This window comes from Rhinopithecus bieti, unplaced genomic scaffold (assembly GCF_001698545.2).
Source record: "Rhinopithecus bieti isolate Rb0 unplaced genomic scaffold, ASM169854v2 scaffold_18688, whole genome shotgun sequence".
Lineage (NCBI taxonomy): Eukaryota > Metazoa > Chordata > Mammalia > Primates > Cercopithecidae > Rhinopithecus > Rhinopithecus bieti.
In genome coordinates, this window is record NW_016809492.1 from 2,155,959 (window position 1) to 2,176,744 (window position 20,786).

A 20,786-nucleotide genomic window follows, 5' to 3' on the forward strand; every position below is an offset into this window, starting at 1 on the left:
GAATAGCTTATAATGGTAATGGTGCAGGTTCTATGCTGTCCAACATGGTAGTCACGAGCTATAATTGCAATGAAGGTCATATAATGCCATTTTTTTTTCCAGTTGTGTGAATCACTTGAGATTATGGCAGTTGTTGATAGACTGCAAAATCAACCTTGCCCTTCTTCACCTCAGCCAGTCAGCTAAAGTGAAAAAGGGCATGGCTACTGAGCACTTGAAAGGTGACTAGTCCAAAGTGAGATGCACTGTCAGTATAAAATAAAACGAATTTCCAAAAGGTAGTATGGCTTCCAAGATAGCTGAATAGGAACAACACCAGTCTGCAGCTCCCAGCGAGATCAATGCAGAAGATGGGTGATTTCTGCATTTCCAACTGAGGTACCTGGTTCATCTCACTGGGACTGGTTGAACAGTAGGTGCAGCCCACGGAGGGCAAGCTGAAGCACAGTGGGGCGTCACCTCACCCAGGAAGCACAAGGGGTTGGGGAATTTCCCTTTCCTAGCCAAGGGAAGCCGTGACACACTGTATCTGAAGAAACAGTATGCTGCTGACCAAATACTGTGCTTTTCCCATAGTCTTTGCAAGCTGCAGACCAGGAGATACCCTCCTGTGCCTGACTTGGGGGGTTCCACACCCGTGGAGCCTTGCTCACTGCTAGCACAGCAGTCTGAGATTGACCTATGATGCTGCTGCTTGATGCAGGGAGGGGCATCTGCCATTGCTGAGGCTTGAGTAGCTCACAGTGTAAACAAAGAGGCTGGGAAGCACAAACTGGGTGGAGCCCACCACAGCTCAGCAAGACCTACTGCCTCTATAGATTCCATCTCGGGGCAGGGCAGAGAACAAAAGGCAGCAAACAGCTTCTTCAGACTTAAACATCCCTGTCTGACAGTTTTGAAGAGAGCAGTGGTTCTCTTAACACGATGTTTGAGCTCCAAAAACAGACAGACTGCCTCAAGCAGGTCCCTGACCACCATGTAACCTGACTGGGAACTCCCGCCAACGGACACCTCAAACAGGCGGGTACTCCTCTGGGACAAATCTTCCACAGGAAGAATCAGGCAGCAATATTTGCTGTTCTGCAGTCTCCGCTGGTGATATCAAGGCAAACAAGGTCTGAACCTCCAGCAAACTCCAACAGACCTGTAGCTGAGGGGTCAAAGTGTGAAAAGAAATGAACAAAGCCTCTAAGAAATATGGAGACTATGTGAAAAGACCAAATCTATGTTTGATTGGTGTACCTGAAAGTGACAGGGAGAATGGAACCAAGCTGGAAAATACTCTTCAGGATATTATCCAGGAGAACTTCCCTAACCTAGCAAGGCAGGCCAACATTCAAATTCAGGAAATACAGAGAGCACCACAAAGATACTCCTTGAGAAGAGCAACCCCAAGACACACAATTGTCAGATTCACCAAGGTCGAATGAAGGAAAAAATGTTAAGGACAGCCAGAGAGAAAGGTCGGGTTACTCACAAAGGGAAACTGATCAGACTAACAGAGGATCTCTTGGCAGAAACCCTACAAGCCAGAAGAAAGTGGGGGCCAATATTCAACATTCTTAAAATAATTTTCAACCTGGAATATCATATCCAGTCAAACTAAGCTTCACAAATGAAAGAGAAATAAAATCCTTTACAGACAAGCAAATGCTGAGAGATTTTGTCACCACCTGGCTGGCCTTACAAGAGCCCCTGAAGGAAGCACTAAACATGGAAAGCAACAACCAGTAGCAATCACTGCAAAAACATGCCAAATGGTAAAGACCATTGATGCTATGAAGAAACTGCATCAATTAATGGACAAAATAACCAGCTAACATCATAATGATAGGATCAAATTCATACATAACAATATTAACCTTAAATCTAAATGTGCTAAATGCCCCAATTAAAAGACAAAGACTGGCAAATTGGATAAACAGTCAAGACCTATCAGTGTTCTATATTTAGGAGACCCATCTCATGTGCAAAGCTGTACATAGGCTCGAAATAAAGGGATGTAGCAAGATCTACCAAGCAAATGGAAAGCAAAAATAAAAAGCAGGGGTTGCAATCCTAGTCTCTGATAAAAGAGACTTTAAACCAACAAAGATCAAAGAAAACCAAGAAGGCCACTACATAATGATAAAGTGATCAATTCACTAAGAAGAGCTAACTATCCTAAATATATATGCACCCTATACAGGAGCACCTGGATTCATAAAGCAAGTTCTTAGAGACCTACAAAGAGGCTTAGACTCCCACACAATAATAATGGGAGACTTAACACCCCACTGTCACTATTAGATCATTGAGACAGAAGGTTAACAAGGATATCCAGGACTTGAACTCTGCTCTGGATGAAGTGGACTTAATAGACATCTACAGAACTCTACACCCCAAATCATCAGAATGTACATTCTTCTCAGCACCACATTGAACTTATTCTAAAATTGACCACATAATTGGTAGTAAAACACTCCTCAGCAAATATAAAAAAAAATCACAACAAATTGTCTCTCAGACCACAGTGCAATCAAATTAGCGCTCAGGATTAAGAAACTCACTCAAAACTGCACAACTACATGGAAACTGAACAACCTGCTCCTGACTGACTACTGGCTAAATAACAAAATGAAGGCAGAAATAAAGATGTTCTTTGAAACCAATGAGAACAAAGACACAATGTACCAGAATCTCTGGGACACAGTTAAAGCAGTGTGTAGATGGAAATTTATAACACTAAATGCCCACAAGAGAAAGCAGGAAAGATCTAAAATTGACACCCTAACATCACAATTAAAATAACTAAAGAAGCAAGAGCAAACAAATTCAAATCCAGCAGTAGCTAAGAAATAACTAAGATCAGAGAAGAAATGAAGGAGATAGAGACACAGAAAACCCTTCAGAAAATCCATGAATCCAGGAGCTGATTTTCTGAAAACAGCAACAAAATAGATAGTCCTCTAACAAGACCAGTAAAGAAGAAAAGAGAGAAAAATAAAGGCAATAAAAAATGATAAAGGGGATATCACCACTGATCCCACAGAAATACAAACTACCATCGGAGAATACTATTAACACCTCTATGCAAATAAAGAAGAAAATCAAGAAGAAGTGGATAAATTCCTTGACACATACACCCTCCCAAGACTAAGCAAGGAAGAATTTGAATCTCTGAATAGACCAATAACAGGTTCTGAAATTGAGGCAATAATTAATAGCCTACCAACCAAAAAAAGTACAGGACCAGATGGATTCACAGCCGAATTCTACCAGAGGCACAAAGAGGAGCTGGTACCATTCCTTTTGAAACTATTTCAATCAATAGAAAAAGAAGGAATCCTGTCTAACTCATTTTATGAGGCCAACATCATCCTGATACCAAAGCCTGGTAAAGACACAACAAATAAAGAGAATTTTAGGCCAATATCCCTGATGAACATTGATGCAAAACTCCTCAATAAAATACTGGCAAACCGAATGCAGTAGCACATCAAAAAGCTTATCCACCATGATCAAGTCAGCTTCATCCCTGGGAAGCAAGGCTGGTTCAACATATACAAATCAAAAAATGTAATCCATCACATAAACAGAACCATTGACAAAAACCACATGATTACCTCAATAGATGCAGAAAAGGCCTTCAACAAAATTCAACACCCCATCATGCTAAAAACGCTCAATAAACTAGGTATTGATTGAATGTATCTCAAAATAAGAAGAGCTGTTTATGACAAACCCACAGCCAATATCATACTGAATGGGCAAAAACTGGAAGCATTCCCTTTGAAACCGGGCACAAGACGAGGATGCCCTCTTCACCACTCCTATTCAACATAGTGTTGGAAGTTCTAGCTAGGGCAATCAGGCAAAAGAAATAAATAAAGGGTATTCAGTTAGAAAAAGAGGAAGTCAAATTGTCTCTGTTTTTAGCTAATGTGATTATATATGCAGAAAACCCCATCGTCTCAGCCCAAAATCTTAAGTTGATGAGCAAATTCAGCAAAGTCTCAGGATACAAAATCAATATGCAACAATCACAAGCATTCCTATACACCAATAACAGACAAACAGAGAGCTAAACCATGAGTGAACTCCCATTCACAATTGCTTCAAAGATAATAAAATATCTAGGAATCCAACTTACAAGGGACGTGAGGGACCTCTTTAAGGAGAACTATAAATCACTGCTCAATGAAATAAAAGAGGACACAAACAAATGGAAGAACATTCTATGTTCATGGATAGGAAGAATCAATATCATGAAAATGGCCATACTGCCCAAAGTAATTTATGGATTCAGTGCCATCCCCATCAAGCTACTAATTACTTTCTTCACAGAATTGGAAAACTACTTTAAAGTTCATATGGGGCCGGGCGCGGTGGCTCAAGCCTGTAATCCCAGTACTTTGGGAGGCCGAGACGGGCGGATCACGAGGTCAGGAGATCGAGACCATCCGGGCTAACCTGGTGAAACCCTGTCTCTACTAAAACTGCAAAAAACTAGCCGGGCGAGGTGGCGGGTGCCTGTAGTCCCAGCTACTCGGGAGGCTGAGGCAGGAGAATGGCGTGAACCTGGGAGGCAGAGCTTGCAGTGAGCTGAGATCCAGCCACTGCACTCCAGCCTGGGTGACAGAGCGAGACTCCGTCTCAAAAAAAAAGAAAAAAAATTTCGTATGGAACCAAAACAGAGTCCCCATAGCCAAGATAATCGTAAGCAAAAAGAACAAAGATGGAGGCATCAATCGACGCGTACTGACTTCAAAATATACTACAAGGCTACATAACAAAACAGCATGGTACCTGGTAACAAACAGAGATATAGACCAATGGAACAGAACAAGACCTCAAGGAAATAACAAAAAAACCGCCCACACCTCTAAACTATCTGATCTTGAAAAGTCTGACCAATAAATAGAATGGGGACAAAGGATTCACCTATTTAATAAAATGGTGTTGGGGAAACGTGGCTAGCAAATGCCACAAAGCCGAAACTGGATCCCTCCTTACATCTTATACAAAATTAACTGAGATGGATTAAAGACTAAATGTAAGACCTAAACCATAAAAACCCTAGATGAAAACCTGGCAATTACCATTTTGAGACATAGTCTATGGGCAAAATACTTCATCACTGAAACAGCAAGCCAATGGCATCAAAAACCAAATAGACAAATGCCATCTGTTTCAATAAAGAGCTTCTGCACACAAAAGAAACTATCATCGGAGTGAAAGGAAACCTACAGAATGGGACGAAAGTTTTTTGCAATCTACCCATCTGACAAAGGGCTTAATATCCAGCAAGTCTATAAAGGACCTTAACAAAATTACAAGGGAAAAAAAAAGGCAAAGGAACGAACAGACACTTCTCAAAAGAAGAACATTCATGCGCCAACAGACATATGAAAAGAAATGCTCATCATCATTGGTCATCAGAGAAATGCAGAAGTCAAAACACAAGAATATCATTCACCAGAGACAGCGTAGGATGGCGATCATAAAGTCAGGAAAACAGATGCTGGAGAGGATGTGGAGGAAACAGGACACTTTTACACTGTTTTGGGAGTGGTAAATTCAGTTCAAACCATTGTGGAAGGACAGTGTGGGAATTCATCAAAGGATCTAGAACTAGAATACATTTGACCCATGACTCCCTTCTGTTGTATATATCCAAAGGATGTAAATCATGCTACTATAGAAGACACCATGCACAGCGTATGTTTATTGCAGTACTGTTTAGAATAGCAAAGACTTGGAACTAACCAAATATCCAATCAACATGATAGACTGGATTAAGAAATGTGGCAACATTTACACCATGCAATACTATGCAGTCAGTGAAAAAGGATGAGTTCAGTGTATGGATGAGCTGAAACCATTCTAGCAACGTTCACAAGACATAAACCAAACACTGCATGTTCTCACTCATAGGTGGGAGTTGAACACGAGAACACAATGGGACACAGGGCAGGGAACATCACACACCAGGGCCTGTTGCGGGGTGGGGGGCTGAGGGAGTGATAGCATTAGAGAAATACCTAATGTAAATCACAAGTTGATGGGTGCAGCACACCAACATGGCACATGTATACCTATGTAACAAACCTGCACGTTGTGCACATGTACCCTAGTACTTAAAGTGTAATAATAAAACGTATGAAAATAATGTAAGATAACTCGTTAATAATTTTGGTTTGGGATACATGTTGAAATATTTTGATATATTGGTTAAAATACTTTAAGATTTCTCTTGCTTTTTAAATGTGGTTACTAGAAAATTAAAATTTCCTCTACGTGGCTGCCATTATGTTTTTACTGGATAGTGCTGGTCTTAGAGCATTTGTGTTCCTGCCCTTACCAGCTTCTTTTTCTGGTATACCTAATTCTGAGAAGTTGACACCTATCCCCATCCTGGGCCTCTGCCAAACCCCCAACTCATCTGTGAGGAGTGAGGAGTGAGGCGTGAGGAGTGCCTTGGCAGCTGCTCTGACTTTCCTTCAGGTAAAGGGATTTGAGACCCATCCCATGTATGACCTACTTTCATCAATTTCTCAATTTCAAATGCAGACACATATGTGTTGTGACTTTGTGTATGTACTATTCCTGAAACTTCTAGATTACTAGGAGGGCTCAGTAAAGTTAATAATACTAATAATACCCTAAACTATGTGAGGTCTTAGAGTAAGATGACAGCTATAGACATGAAAATCCATCACCCTTTTATCTTTTAACCATCCCCAAATTTGGTTTGCCCCTATGCCAACTTAAATGACTTGGGGAGGGGAACATACAGTGATTCCTAGCTAGGTAGGGTTTAGGGGACCTGACTTAACTTTGAATTTTTCTAAGCTATGTACTGAACAGGACCTCATCAAAGTGCAGTGGAGGACAGAGTTCATCCTAGCTCTAAGGTGTCTTTTATCTTTCCATTCTTTTCCTTTCAGCGAGCCTCCAAGCTGAGGTGAAGAAGGAGATGGTTGATTTTGCAGTCTATTAATAACTGCCATAATCTCAAGTGACTCACAGACCTTGAAAAAAATGATGTGGCCTTCATTGCAGTTTTGCAGAAGTGAAAAATCTCCATTGCATGTAACTGTTGAAAGGGGATCTTCAGAATGACTTTGGTGAAACGTTCAGCGACTCACTTGTAAACCACAAAGCTGTACGAGGCAACAACGCTCATGATATCCCAGAGCAGTGTGGGCAATGGCCACACCAGAGATCCTCAAGGGAGTTCTCTGAGTTTGGGGGGCTTGCATTACAGGAGTCAGCCATAAAGGATGGGAAATGCACATGGGGCACTATGCAAAGAAAGCCCTTTGTGAAGCAAGTAAAACACATCATCCCTTTGGCAATTTTCCACTGAGACCACACAAAGAATAAAATATTTAAACATAAACAAATTCTGTGTTTCTTGAAAATGTCTTCTTATCTAATTTCCCTCTTTTTTCCTACTCTTCCCTCCTAAATCTCTGCCAGGCTCTAAAACTTCTCTTTCTTTCACCTCTCTGTCCTGGACCGTAAATGGCCTTTATACAGACTCCTCTCTCTTTCTCTCACACAGAAAGCAGCTGAATTGCTTTCTCACTCAATTCCAGGCCTAATGAAAGTATCTAGGCCGTGAACCAGCCAACCATTCAGCTTTTGCTTATGTTTTTGTTTTTTTTTTTTTCCTCTTTTCTTCCAACTTTCTAGTTTACCCCTTTACTCTGGTTAGTTGTATTAACTTGTTTTCCTGTATGAATCCTCTTTTAGATTACTTGGATTGTCCTGGAGTGGGCTCAAGAGAGTTTGTCATTCTTGGTCCACCATTCTTAATGTGGCTCCCTTCCACCTGGGCCTGGCTCAAGAGAAGAGGCAGACACCAAATGAGGAATGGTGGGATGTCTGGGGTTCCTGGTGGCCTGTATCAGCAGTGAGTCAGCCAGCAGGAACAAGCCTTTGACAAAATCTTTCAAGTAAGGAAAAACCTTGTTGTGGTTCTAGGATGTATCTAAATCAGGGTTCGGAACTGGGAATGTCTTGGCCCAAAGCTCGTGGTCTGCCTGCTCTAACTACTGGTGTTGAAACTCCAGGTAACGCTGCCTTAGCAGTCATGGTTATGTGAGGACTTGCTTCTTCTTTCATTTGTCATTCTGACAAGGCTTCAGGAAATTTAGCCAATAGCAATAACAATCAATGTGCTCTTCTCAACCATACTGAATGAATGTCATGGCAGCTGATCAACAAGAGAATGCCATATTGGAGAGTCTCATTATAGGTCACGTATAACAGAGATGTAGGTATTCTATGACAGGGGAGTGAACAATAGTACCTTGCAAAGACCAGTGTTTGTGGTTAAAAACAAAAGACTGATGCTCAGGTGTAGACATGAGAATCCAGAAGGATTTCTGCTTTGCCTTGTAAGTTATCAGTTAATCTGATGGGGATAGAAAAGGCAAAATCTCAGCATGTCAGTGTGTCAGTAATTCAACACAACTGACTCTTGTTAAGCTCACAGTCTTTGGCTGAGTGATGAGAAGCCTACCCAAGTCTTATTTACCCCCAAAATTGACCTCAGGAGATAGTTTTTTTCATTGATCTTTTGCCCACAAGTGATGAGTGTGCATGGTTAGGTTCCTTTCTATCCATAAATTTCTTAAACAGGACAGATGGATATGCAGACCCACTGTAAGAAACAATCGTGTCTAGAAATTGTGTGTGGTAAACTATTAATTTTTTCATTTAGCTCTTTGACAGCTATTTTCTGAGTGCACCTGATGCTATGCTAGGAATTACGGATGCAATGGTGACTGAAGTAAAGATGGTCCTTGCTTCAGTGAAACATGCACCTTAACAACAAATGCAGAAAAGTCAAGGAAATTACATGATAAAAATATTAACCCATAATAAGTACTTTTTATGTTTAATTTTATTTTAAATATTTAAGTCATTGATCCATTCAGAATTTATTTTGGCAAAGGAGTGATATAGAAATCCAAATCTTTTACCCTAAAACACTAACCGGTTTTCACAATATCATTTACTAAATGGACCATGTTTTCTCTACAGATTTGAAATGATATCCTTATTCTAGACCAAATTATCGTATTTATAGGACTGTTTTGGCACTGTATTCAGATACATTGATTTGTCTCCCTGCTTTTGGCTCAGGGATGGTTTTTAGTTTCTGTAACTTTATAATAATGTTTTTCTAGTTGGCAAATGAATCTTCTTTCTTTATTTCCTCCCCTTTTCCTTTTCCTCTTCCTCTCCAGGTCATTCCATGTATTTTTTTTTTTCAGGTGACATTTAGAATAATTTTAAGCTCCTGATCTCCCCAAACTCCTTTTTAAAAACCTTGGGTCTGCAAGACTACTTAAAGTCCTATTGATAAGATATCTGTTGCAAGTGTTCCTGTGCTAAAATAATTCTAGAAATCCAATATATATGTTAAACTAAAATTCCTAGTTATTGCTCATGGGGAAAAATTTCTTTGGTGGGTTGTATTAGGTAGTAAAGCCTATAAAAAATCCCTTTATAGTATTTTAAAACATAAAAATAAATTTCAGATGCAGCTTCTAATCAATGACTTCATGCAAACAGTTTCTCAATGTATTTTGTATAAAATGAATAAGGTAAATTATGAGCTACCTGTTGAAATTTGTAAGAAAAATTTCCTTATAATAGGTACCCGTTATAGGAAGATAATTCATGCTGTTAGCTGGAAAACAATTTGATTAGTTCCTTTCACACACATTCAGTAACTATGGATCTGTTACAGAATCTTAGAGTACTTAACCCAGAGTGGTGATTCAATGCAATATAACATCAAAATTTCCAATGGACACAATACAGCATATTCTGGTATCTGTAGGGGCAACTGATTCAAGGCCTCATACTAGGTCTTTCTCTTCCAAGCTTGTAGTCAAGCTATGTAATCACAAACATAAGGCAGAATACACCAGGGCAGAATCCATGGTGACATACTTAAGGACATAGGCTTATCTTAAGTAGAGTCCCAAAGGAGGTTTAAGATTATTAAAGGCATACAGAAAACATGGAACTTCTCATCCTACACAGTAACAAGCAAATAACAAGGATTTCTTTATCAATATGAAATGGGAAGATTAGTATATTAAATATTGGAATCATCTTTGGTTTGAATCCGTTATGCACCAGTTAACATGAACATGACCTCAGGAAATTTACTTAATCTCTCAGAATATTAATGTGAGTAAAATCTCTCTTATGTAAATCCTAGGGCTTGTGACAATGTACCAACAGAGACTGAAAAGCCAACATCTTCTTGATGCTCTGGAAGGCCCTGTCATACTGAAGTTCTAAAACCAATCAAGTATGATAATAAAAGCTAACTGATTACTATCTTTTATGGAAGAAAAATATGAAGAAATTGTACTGCCCCAAGAAGAGATTTAAGATTGTTCTTTTACATCTATTTCATCCAACCAAATAAAAAGCTTTAAACATTTTAAAAGTATTTTCAGCTTAGATTGCACTACTTTGCCTTGAGTGGAGTAAATATTCATGCCAGGGCATGGGACAGCTTGCATTCTTGTTCCCAATTATTTGAAAGGCATAAGCTTCCTCATCCCATTGGCATCAAGATCTCCCTACTCCACAACAGGCCCTCTGACTGGCTTTGGCCAATGTGGGTGAGAGTGACACATGGCATTTTAGTGAAAGATATTAAGAGCCTTCGTGAGGTTCTAACATTTTCTTTCTTTTTCCCCTTTGCCACTTGAGATTTATATCCCAAGATGTGAAAGGCCTGGTACTCCAACTTGGTCCTAGATTGAAAATGGAGAGCAGAATCATAGCCAAATTGCAGCTGACATCTACAGTGACCAAAAAATATTTGGTTGCTATTGTAAGCCTTTGAGATTTGGGGGCTGTTATCAATCTAGGCTAAGCTGACTAATACAAAGTATCATTCCAAAATGGTAGTTATAATGTCACATTTCTACTTCTTCATGTAGATACCCAATTTCTAAAAGAAGTGTAAGATTCTCTGTATTTTCACGGGTTCATCCTCTGTTGATTCCATGATTATGATATCACCGAAATAATGCCTAGGGATTTTAGACAGTTGAATTTTTATTGAAAAATCCCAAAGGCAACACAAATTCATGTGGAAAAATATTGAATTCTGACAATCATTTTAAAGCATGGTGCAGTGGCTTTGTAAACAATAAGCTGTTGATACACTTTGTGAAAAGAAATTTGACAAAGGCTTCTTTCATTCCTATGCAATAATACTCTACCAGTTTCTCCCTTGGGCAAACCATGTTCCAGAAAGCTGAGGACAGAAGTGGAAGTGGCACCTTTCACTATTACTTTTGATGATAGACTTATAAAATATTGCTTCTTATCCCCATGACACTAGCCTCTGCTAGAGTAGAGTGCAAGTGCCCAAAGAAGGGATGCTTCCACTGGGGCATATGACAGTGGTTCTGCTGAATTGGAGGTAAGACAGCTACCCAGACATCTTGACCTCCTAATGTCATTGGAAAAACAGACAAGAAATGAAAAGGAATTCACCAGGGTGGGCTCTAAATGACTAAGGAAAAATAGTGTACTTTATACACAATGGGGCAGGTTTGATGTGGTTAGTTTTCCTGCTATTTATACTATGTTGGCTCCCCTGTGGTACCCCCTAATACCTCATATTTTGTAGTAAAAGTTATTGGAAGACCACTGCAATCTCATATAGGCAGGACTAACCAGGGTTAAATCCTTGAGAAAAGATGACGTGAGTCAAACTACCAAGAGAAGAACCCCAACCACCTGAGGTGCTTTCTGAGGACAAAGAATATGGAATGGGTAGTGGAGGACAGAAGTCATAAATATCAGCCACAGCCTTGTGAACAGATGCAGAAAAGAGGATTATCGTGTCTACCCATATTTCTTTCTTACTGTATCATTTAAATATGTATATATTTTAAATAATTTTCCATTTTTCCTCTTTTTTTTAAATAGGGTGTATTGGTTAACTTTATGGTCTAGTTTATTGGATTCAGAATACAGATATAATTATAACAGAATTAGAGGAAAGATGTATATCACCTGTAGATTCTGAACTTAAAGCCAGATTTAGTCATAGTAAAACATTGTCTTCTCTACCTTTAAAGAGGGGATGAGTGTGCTTTTGTTTGTAACAATGGAGAGCTGGGTTATATTGACACGATCGCTTTGTTTTTGGTGTTGATAGTATAGTTATAATCTGGAAGTTTGAGTGTGGAAGAGAGTGGACTAAACCATGGGCCATAATGGTTGTGTCATGTTTTCATCTACCAGCTTATTTGACCATCATTCTTACTTTCAGTAATTTCTCACATTATGAATCCAGCCTTCCCAAGGAGGAAATCTTTGCCACTTTTACCTGATAACTAAATGTGACCCAGTTCTCATATTAGGTATACCCCAATAAAGCTTCATTTTGAGGAACAGTGATATAAAGAAAAAATTGCTATCTAAATTATGCTTTGGAAATAGTGGCTGTCCCTGTGTTCTGCTTTGGGAGGTGTGCTGGTTAATTTTATGGAATTTGACTGGACTAAGGGATGCCCAGGTAGCTGGTAGGACATTTATCCTGGGTATGTTTGTGAGGGCATTTCTGGAAGAGTTTCACATTTCAATCAGTAGACTGAGTAAAAAAACATCTACTCTCACCAGTGTCGGTGGGCACCATCCAATCTGTTGAAGGCCTGGATGAAACCAAAAGGAAAAGGAAATGCAAATCCACTGTGTATTGGAGCTAGGATGTTCATCTTTTCCTGCCCTTGGAGATCAGTGTTCCTGGTTCTTGGGCCTTTGAACTTGTGCTGAATTTCAGTTTCCTGGTTATCCAGCAGGAGATGGCAAGTTGTGGGACTACTTGGCCTCCATAATCATATGAGCCAATTCCTATGAGAAATGAATAGATGAGATGAAAAACACACATATGCATGCGTACACACACACACACACACACACACAGACACACACACACATATCCTATTGTTTCTGTTTCTTTGGAGAATCCTAATTCAGGGAGAGCAGCAGGTGAGCCTACAGCATGCAGGGCACAGTGTCATTGGTGCAAGCTGTCCTTGGGAAACAGGGTTTTTGCTAGAGTTGTCCTTTGGTATGTTCTGGGTGTTCTAGCTGAGTAGCCTCCAAGTATAATTCTCTAGGCCTACTGGAGACTCTATGAGCTATCTAACATCTGTTAACCTATTTATTTTTTCCTACATGAATTAGAGTAGGTTTTGCTATTTACAACAAATAAAAAACCTATTCAAAATTTTACAGAAGCACCATGTCACCTACCTTTTAAGCAAGATTTTCTTCAGCATGCCAAATAGAAGCTGTTTAGGTATTTCATTTACAAAGCATTGTTTAGTAGACCTCAGTAGAGTAGCTGTTTATTTGATGAAACGTGAGGTGTTGCTAGGTTGATAAATTGTTAAATGCCTTTTATACCTGTCTGGCCTCCTGCCCTTTTCTATGATCATTCATCAAATACTCAATCTTTTCATTCAATTACAAATGTTTATTGAGATCCTACTGTGTGCCAAGCAGTGTAATAGTTGTTGCAACTGTAGCAGTACCTGATACAGACACGTTCCTTGTCCTCATACGGTTTATAACCAAATGGAAGAGTCAGGCAATTAACAAACCGATAAATAATGAAGCTAATGAAATATGATAAGTGTTTTAAAGGAAATATACTAAGTGAGGCAAAGTAAAACTATAGCTGGAGGAGATCCCATCTTTGGAAGGATGGTGATAAAAGGTGGCTAGTAGACATTTAAAGTTAAACTTTAATTTTATATTAACATGTACATCTGTTGTTCCTATTCCCATCAAGTGAGGCATTATGATAGGAATTCTATTCACAAACAAATCTTGGGCTAATTCTCTTTAAAAATAATGTGTCCTTACTATGTTGTAAGATTCTCTAAAAAGCACTATCTTCAGTACCAATGAGGATAGTCCACTAGGTATGTAGTACCAGTTAGTTAGAGAGCTCTGTGTTTCAATAAGTGATTCAGTTCTTTTCAACTACCATTTTCAAGCCAGTTGATACAATGTCTAGGTTCTGGTGAAATGACTATGACTTTTCTTGTAGATTCCTAAATACATGTAAATCCAAAATACATAAGATAACATCCCATTCTAGGGGTATGACTAGACACTGAGCATCTACTCTTATACCAGATGCTGTACAAAGTGGAGAATAAAGACAAACCCTGACTTTATGTGATTACCATATCTGTTACATCAACTATTGCTATCTTGTAGAACATCAACATCAACTATCTTATAGAAAGGATACCTATCTTAAAAGCCTTGACAAAAAGCCCTAGAAAAGAAAATGTCTCAAGAACCTTTTCTTTAATTATTGCTACATCCAATCTCACATTCAAAATCTCAGAAGTCATTATTTATACCTCTGTTTCCTTCACTTTTCACATGTAATCCATCAGCAAGTTCTGCTGACTTCACCTTTAAATCTATGTGGAACTGTGTCACTGTCAGGTCACCATTGCTACCATCCTTGTTCTCACGGCCACCATCTCTCACACAGACTGCTGTCATGATGCTGGTCTTCCTGTTTCAGTGGTGGATGGTAAACATTCCCCTTGCTCTCTAAGAGGAAAAGCCCTGCTTTGTAGTCTTCGCCAATTTCTGTGGTGCAAATACTTCCATCACGGCCGTTTCGAACTTCCAACATGATGTCACTGAACACAGAGTTGTGAAGAGAGGCACAGATCAAAAGATGTAAGTAACCTCCAGTGCATCAATAATGGTGAATGTAGTAAAATAATTAAAAAGTTATTTTTAAAAAATTATTTACAATTGATACAGGAGCTAGAAAGAAATTGTTTAGGCAGACAGTAAGGGTAAGAAAGTCCTCCATAAGGTTTTCTTTTTGATGAAAAGCAGCCCCCAAATCATTTCTTTTCTAACAAAGAGCAGCCTGTAAAATCGAGCTGCAAACAGAGATAAGCAAGCTGGAAGCTTGTACAGGTGAATGCTGGCAGCTGTGACAATAGGAAAAGGCTACCTAGGGGCTAGGCATGTTCAACATGGCAGCTCCATCTTCCCTTTGCTTCGTCAACCATGTGTACAGTAAGGAGCAGACGACATGACATCAGCCAGGTAGAAAACCCATTTGCATAATAAACGATTAGGGTGGGGTGGCCAGCTTCTTTCCACACTATATAAATGTCACACCTGGTCCAACCAATCTTTGGGCCGTATGTAAATCAGACAGCACCTCTCAAGCCAGTCTATAAAACCCTGTGCACTTTACCATGGAAGTGGAAGACCCACCTGGGCACTGCTCTCTCTCTCTACAAGAGAGAGAGCCATTCTCTTTTTCTTTCACCAATTATGCTCTTAAGCTCACTCCTTGTGCGTCTGCTTCCTCTATTTCCCTGGTATGAGATGATGAACCTCAGGAAGTACCCCAGACAAATGATGCCACTTCACAATCTTTTTTTAATATCACTTATTTGTGAGTTTATATAATTTAATTTTCAATAATTGTTGTGTTTAACAATTGGTTCACAAATTCCTGAAAATGTAATAGCTCTTGTGCCTCCAGCACACCGTTTCCTCCTTAAGCCCCTACAGTTCAGGCGCCAATTCCCTACACTGCAGTCCAATTCCCTACAGCCAGACCCTGTGACCAGAGTGATCTTTGGAAAGCATACATCTGATAGCATTGCCCTTGGCTTAGACTAAAATCTAAACTCCTCACCATGACCTTCAAGACCCTTCAAAGTCAAGCTCTGCTTGCCTCCCAAATCTCTCTCTCTCTCTCTCTTTTTTTTTTTTTTTTTTTTTTTTGCATTTTTACAGCCCCAATTTTATTTTACAAACCAGTGACAGCTACTAGAAGATGCTCTAGGAAACCTTAGCTAAGCCACATAATCAGGCCTATACAAGTACAGAAAAATCTAAACATCAAATCTCACTTTTTGAACATTCTCTCTTCTTGCTCGATCCTCTCCAACCACATTGGCTATCCTGCTGTGTTCTCAGACACACCAAGACATTTATTCCTTAGAAACTTTGCACTTGATATTCTCTCTGCCTGGGATGCTTTTCCTTCAGAGATTCCCAAGGCTTGCTCACACCTCTAAAACAAGTCTTTTCCCTGACTACTCTTTAAGGGAGAGTCCACCTTTTCCAGCCTCAGCATACTCTAGTCCATCTCCTTGCTTGATTTTCTTCACTGAGCTTTCGCTATGTGGAATTTATTATCTATTTGTTTCTTTATTTGTTGTTGTCCCACTAGATTGTGAGTCTCAGGAGGGCAGGGACTTTGTCTATGTGGTTCAATTCTGTGTCCCTGGGGCCTGGAACAGCACCTGGTCCTTGAAGAGCATCAGAGCCTTCACATTCCACAGCCCCTGGGGTATTCACTATGGATAGTGTTCCTCTATGGAGCATCATTCATGCAGGATAAATCAATGGTAAACAAATCTTCAGTGAATGTGTGCTGTCTGCCCTGCAATGTGCTGTAACTGCTTGACTTGTGTTTTGAGGTCTAACATTTCAAAAAGTCTGCCAGAGCCTTGCATATCTCCCAGATTGGAAAGAATGAGAATTCCTTATGATCAGAAATCACAAGACTGAGAATACTTGTTTGTTTTTTTAGGAGAGTCTTACTTTTAGGCATAGTTTCAAAATAGTTGCCTCATAAACTTTTGAGCCCTGGAAGCCCTGACTATTTGTGCCTGGCTCCTGAAATTTGTTCTGGCACTGTCTGATGCTCTTCTTCACTCCAGCTTTGGGCTTCTGGATGAAAGCTCTTGGTTTTTGTTTTGTTTTTTTACCACTCACCACTGTGAACTACACACCCCAATCCCCAGCCCCAGCATTTTTCTTTATTCTGTCTTTGGCAGTCATTTTTGTATTCTGGTTTTAGTTTGATGTTTTCAGTCTCTTTCTTATTCTAGCCATGGGCCATCTCTGGCTGGCTTCAGTGTGTCTTGTAGAATTTGTGCCCCACCTCCCTCTAGCTGCTTGTTTTTTCCACATTCTCTATCTCTGAGTAGGGATTTTCTTACGCCCTGTTCACATCTGCCCCCTCCTGGCAGGTATGATGTTTATTTGCATGAACTTTATAGTTCTTAATCAGTTTTGTGCTTAATTTAGTATTGACTCTAGGTCTTGATCAACGCATCCTTCTACATGTAATGGGCAACGTTTATTCAGTTTCTAGCTTTGACTAGCTCGATGAAGAATATGGAAGAATATGGACAAAGCACAGGAGAGCAGGTAAATCAGTGCTCATTACAGGGGGTGTGTGCCCAAGAGCTGCATAAGGTGGTCCATTGGGAAACTGGAAAGAAATGTTAGAAACTCTCTGTGTAATTTTATTTTTTAATTTCCATATTTGTATATGATCAAAGCATCTTTATGGACAAGGATGTATGATCAGTAGAGTTTGGAGACCACTGTTTTGGATAATAATTCTACTTATACTTTAGAACCAGTAATGACTCAGTCATTTACACACTGTGTACATTATGTAAAATAAATCCTATTCATTCCCACATTGAATCATTTTTATTGCTGGTGTCTGGGCAGTCATCAAATTCTTCACGCCCCTCTTACATTATAGAGTTCTTACTAGGCGCAGTTTAATAAACCTATGGCTAAGGGTGAGCAATGAGGGAATACTATATCATACTGACTGATTTTCCAGAAATACTATTCCTTGTGAAAAATTCGTCACATTTTAAATGTGAGCCCTACAAATCTTAAAATAGTTGAAATGCTTCCAAGTGAAATAATATGTCATATCATTGAATCAGTTAAACTATGCTTCGACTCATACTTAAAATATATTTGATATTGTGTGTTTTAAACTTTATTACAAATCACTAAACATTCATTAAGAACTTTTTGTTGTTCTTTTGCACTGGGTGGGTAGTTGTCAACTTGGCGTTATCCCTGCCTCTTGCCCTGGGGCTTTCGAGTTTGATTCTGCTACTGAGAAGAATTTGCACGACATTTGGAAAGAGATAATAGAAGTCATCATTTACGGTTATGGACAAAAGTAGGGACAATGGACAGACTTGAGGCAGCTTCTCTGTGAACCACTGCTTGGGTGCTGTAAGCAGCTGAGACCAACAGTAGTGGTTTCCCTGATGATCCTGTTTCATAAATGAAACAACTTAACATTTTATTTTTATTTCTTGTAAAATCCAGATCCTGCACAACTGACTTAACCTTTTAAACATCTTAATTTGACCCCCAAATTAATTTATAATTTCATAGCAAATCCAACCAAAATTCAGGTAGATTTTTTTCTTTTTTTGCGGGCTTAGGGTGGGGAGAGGGTAGGGAACCTGATAAACTGTTTCCAGAATATATAAGGTAGAATAAGGGTTTACATTAGAAAAGCAACTGTACCAAATAAAACATAAAAGGAAGATTCACACCACTAGATACTAAAATGTTTTACAAAGTCATAGCCAAAAAAAATAATGTGGTACTTGCAAGTAGACAAAGCAGTGAAATAGAGAACTATATATGCACAGCAGATCCTCAGATAACATGATTTCATTCAACATCATTTATTTATGATATTGATAAGAAAAAAAAAAAAGAATTCCCATCCAGGGAAACTCCACTGGGTGGAGTTTGCACGTTCTCCCAGTGTCTGTGTGGGTTTTCTCCGGGTATTCCAGTTTCCTCCCACATCCCAAAGATGTGCATGTTATGTGAGTTGGTGTGTCCTACACCATCCATCCCAGTGTGAGTGAGTGTGGGATGGTGTCCTCTCCAGGGTGTGTTCCTGCCTCACACTTTGAGCTGCTGGAATATGCCGGTTGGAATATAATAAATGAATGAATACAAATTATTGTCAAACAAAAATTCATAAAGTAGACAATAATCATACAAATGCATGCCAGTAACCAATGTGGTAGGAAAGTGCTCAGTGGCCGGGTGTGGTGGCTCATGCCTGTAATCCCAGCACTTCGGGAGGCCAAGGCCAGCGGATCACCTGAGGTCAGGAGTTCAAGACCAGCCTGGCTAACATGGCACAACCCTGTCTCTACGAAAAACACAAAAATTAGCCAGACATGGTGGCATGCACCTGTAATCCCAACTACTCAGGAGGCTGAGGCAGGAGAATTGCTTGAACCTGGGAGCTGAAGGTTGCAGTGAGCTGGCCGAGATCGTGCTGCTGCACTCCAGCCTGAGGGATAGAGCACAGAGTGAGACTCTGTCTCAGAAAGAAAGAAAAGAAAAAGAAAGAAAGGAAAGAAGGAGGGAAGGAGGGAGGGAGGGAGGGAGGGAGGAAGGAAGGAAGGAAGGAAGGAAGGAAGGAAGGAAGGAAGGAGAGAAAGAGAAAGAAAGGACTCAGCAAGCCACTGGATTTGATTTGTTTTGGTTTTTAGAGATAGAGTCTCCCTCTGTCACCCAAGCTGGAGTGCAATGGCGTGATCTCAGCTCACTACAACCTCCACCTCCCAGGTTCAAGCAATTCTCCTGCCTCAGCCTCCCAAGTAGCTGGGATTACAGGCACCTGCCACCACACATGGTTAATGTTTTGTATTTTTAGTAGAGACAGAGTTTTGCCATGTTGGCCAGGCAGATCTTGAACTCCTGACCTCAGGTGATCCATCTGCCTTGGCCTCCTAAAGTGCTGGGATTATAGGCAGATGCATCACCTGAGGTCAGGAGTTCAAGACCTGCCACCGTGCCTGGCCTTGGAGTTGATTGTTTTTGGACTGCATGGGGGCAGGAGGTGCTTATGACCATTTCTTCTTTGCAAACATTTATTCCTTAACTCACTACCACAACCACTGTCACTCACTAGAAATTGGATAAATAATTATCTTACTTGTTTTTATTAATTTTTTAAAATGTATGTATAGCTCAGATTTATTTTAGTGTTTAATATTGGAAGTGTTTTGGTCTTTATTTAGAAGTTTCATAATGTTTTTGTGACCAGAAATATGCCATAGGAACTTAACTCTTGTTTATATCAATTAGTCTGTGGTAAAATTGGTTTCCTTGTATGTTGTTACACTTAAAGTCACAGTTTCCAAGAACCTGTCAAAAATGTTAAGTGAGGACTTATTGATATACATATATGTGTGTCTGTATATCTCTCTATATATGAACTTAATATAGGACAGTGGAGGCATCCCAAAATAGTGGGGAAAGGATGGGGTCTTATATGACATATAAAAATAATCTCCAATGGATTAAGTAACTAAATGGGAAGCAGTGAAATGATAGAGCTAACACAAAGGGAAAAAAAGCTAGGAGAATATTTGTGGTCTCTAGATGAGGAGGGTTTTCTTTTAAAAATCTGAAAAGCATACAATTTGTATCAAATCCAAGATTTAAGATCATTAAGATGATGGTCATTATAGAGTTACACACAAGTGACAGTCAGGGAGAAGTTTGTTGTTGTTGTTGTTGTTGTTGTTGTTGTGTTTTCTTGACATTATCCCCAGTGCCAATGGATTATCAGCCAAGGAATTTCTAAAAGAACAAGAAGAACCAGAAAAATGGTCAAAGTTTACAAATAGGCCAGTCTCAGAAGGGGAAACCCAAATGGCAGAAATATGGAGAATTGTACAATTTTCACCAGCAATCAGAGAAAGGCAAATTAAAGCAGGGAATCATCACCTTAAATGCATCAGAGTGTTGATTATTAGATGGTTAAAGGCAAGGATTGCATTTAGAGGTGAAAAGTGATATCCCTTTTCTAAAAGACACAGAGTTCACAGAGAAATGGGAACCCTTGGGCACTGCTGGTAAATTTTAGAAAGGGCACC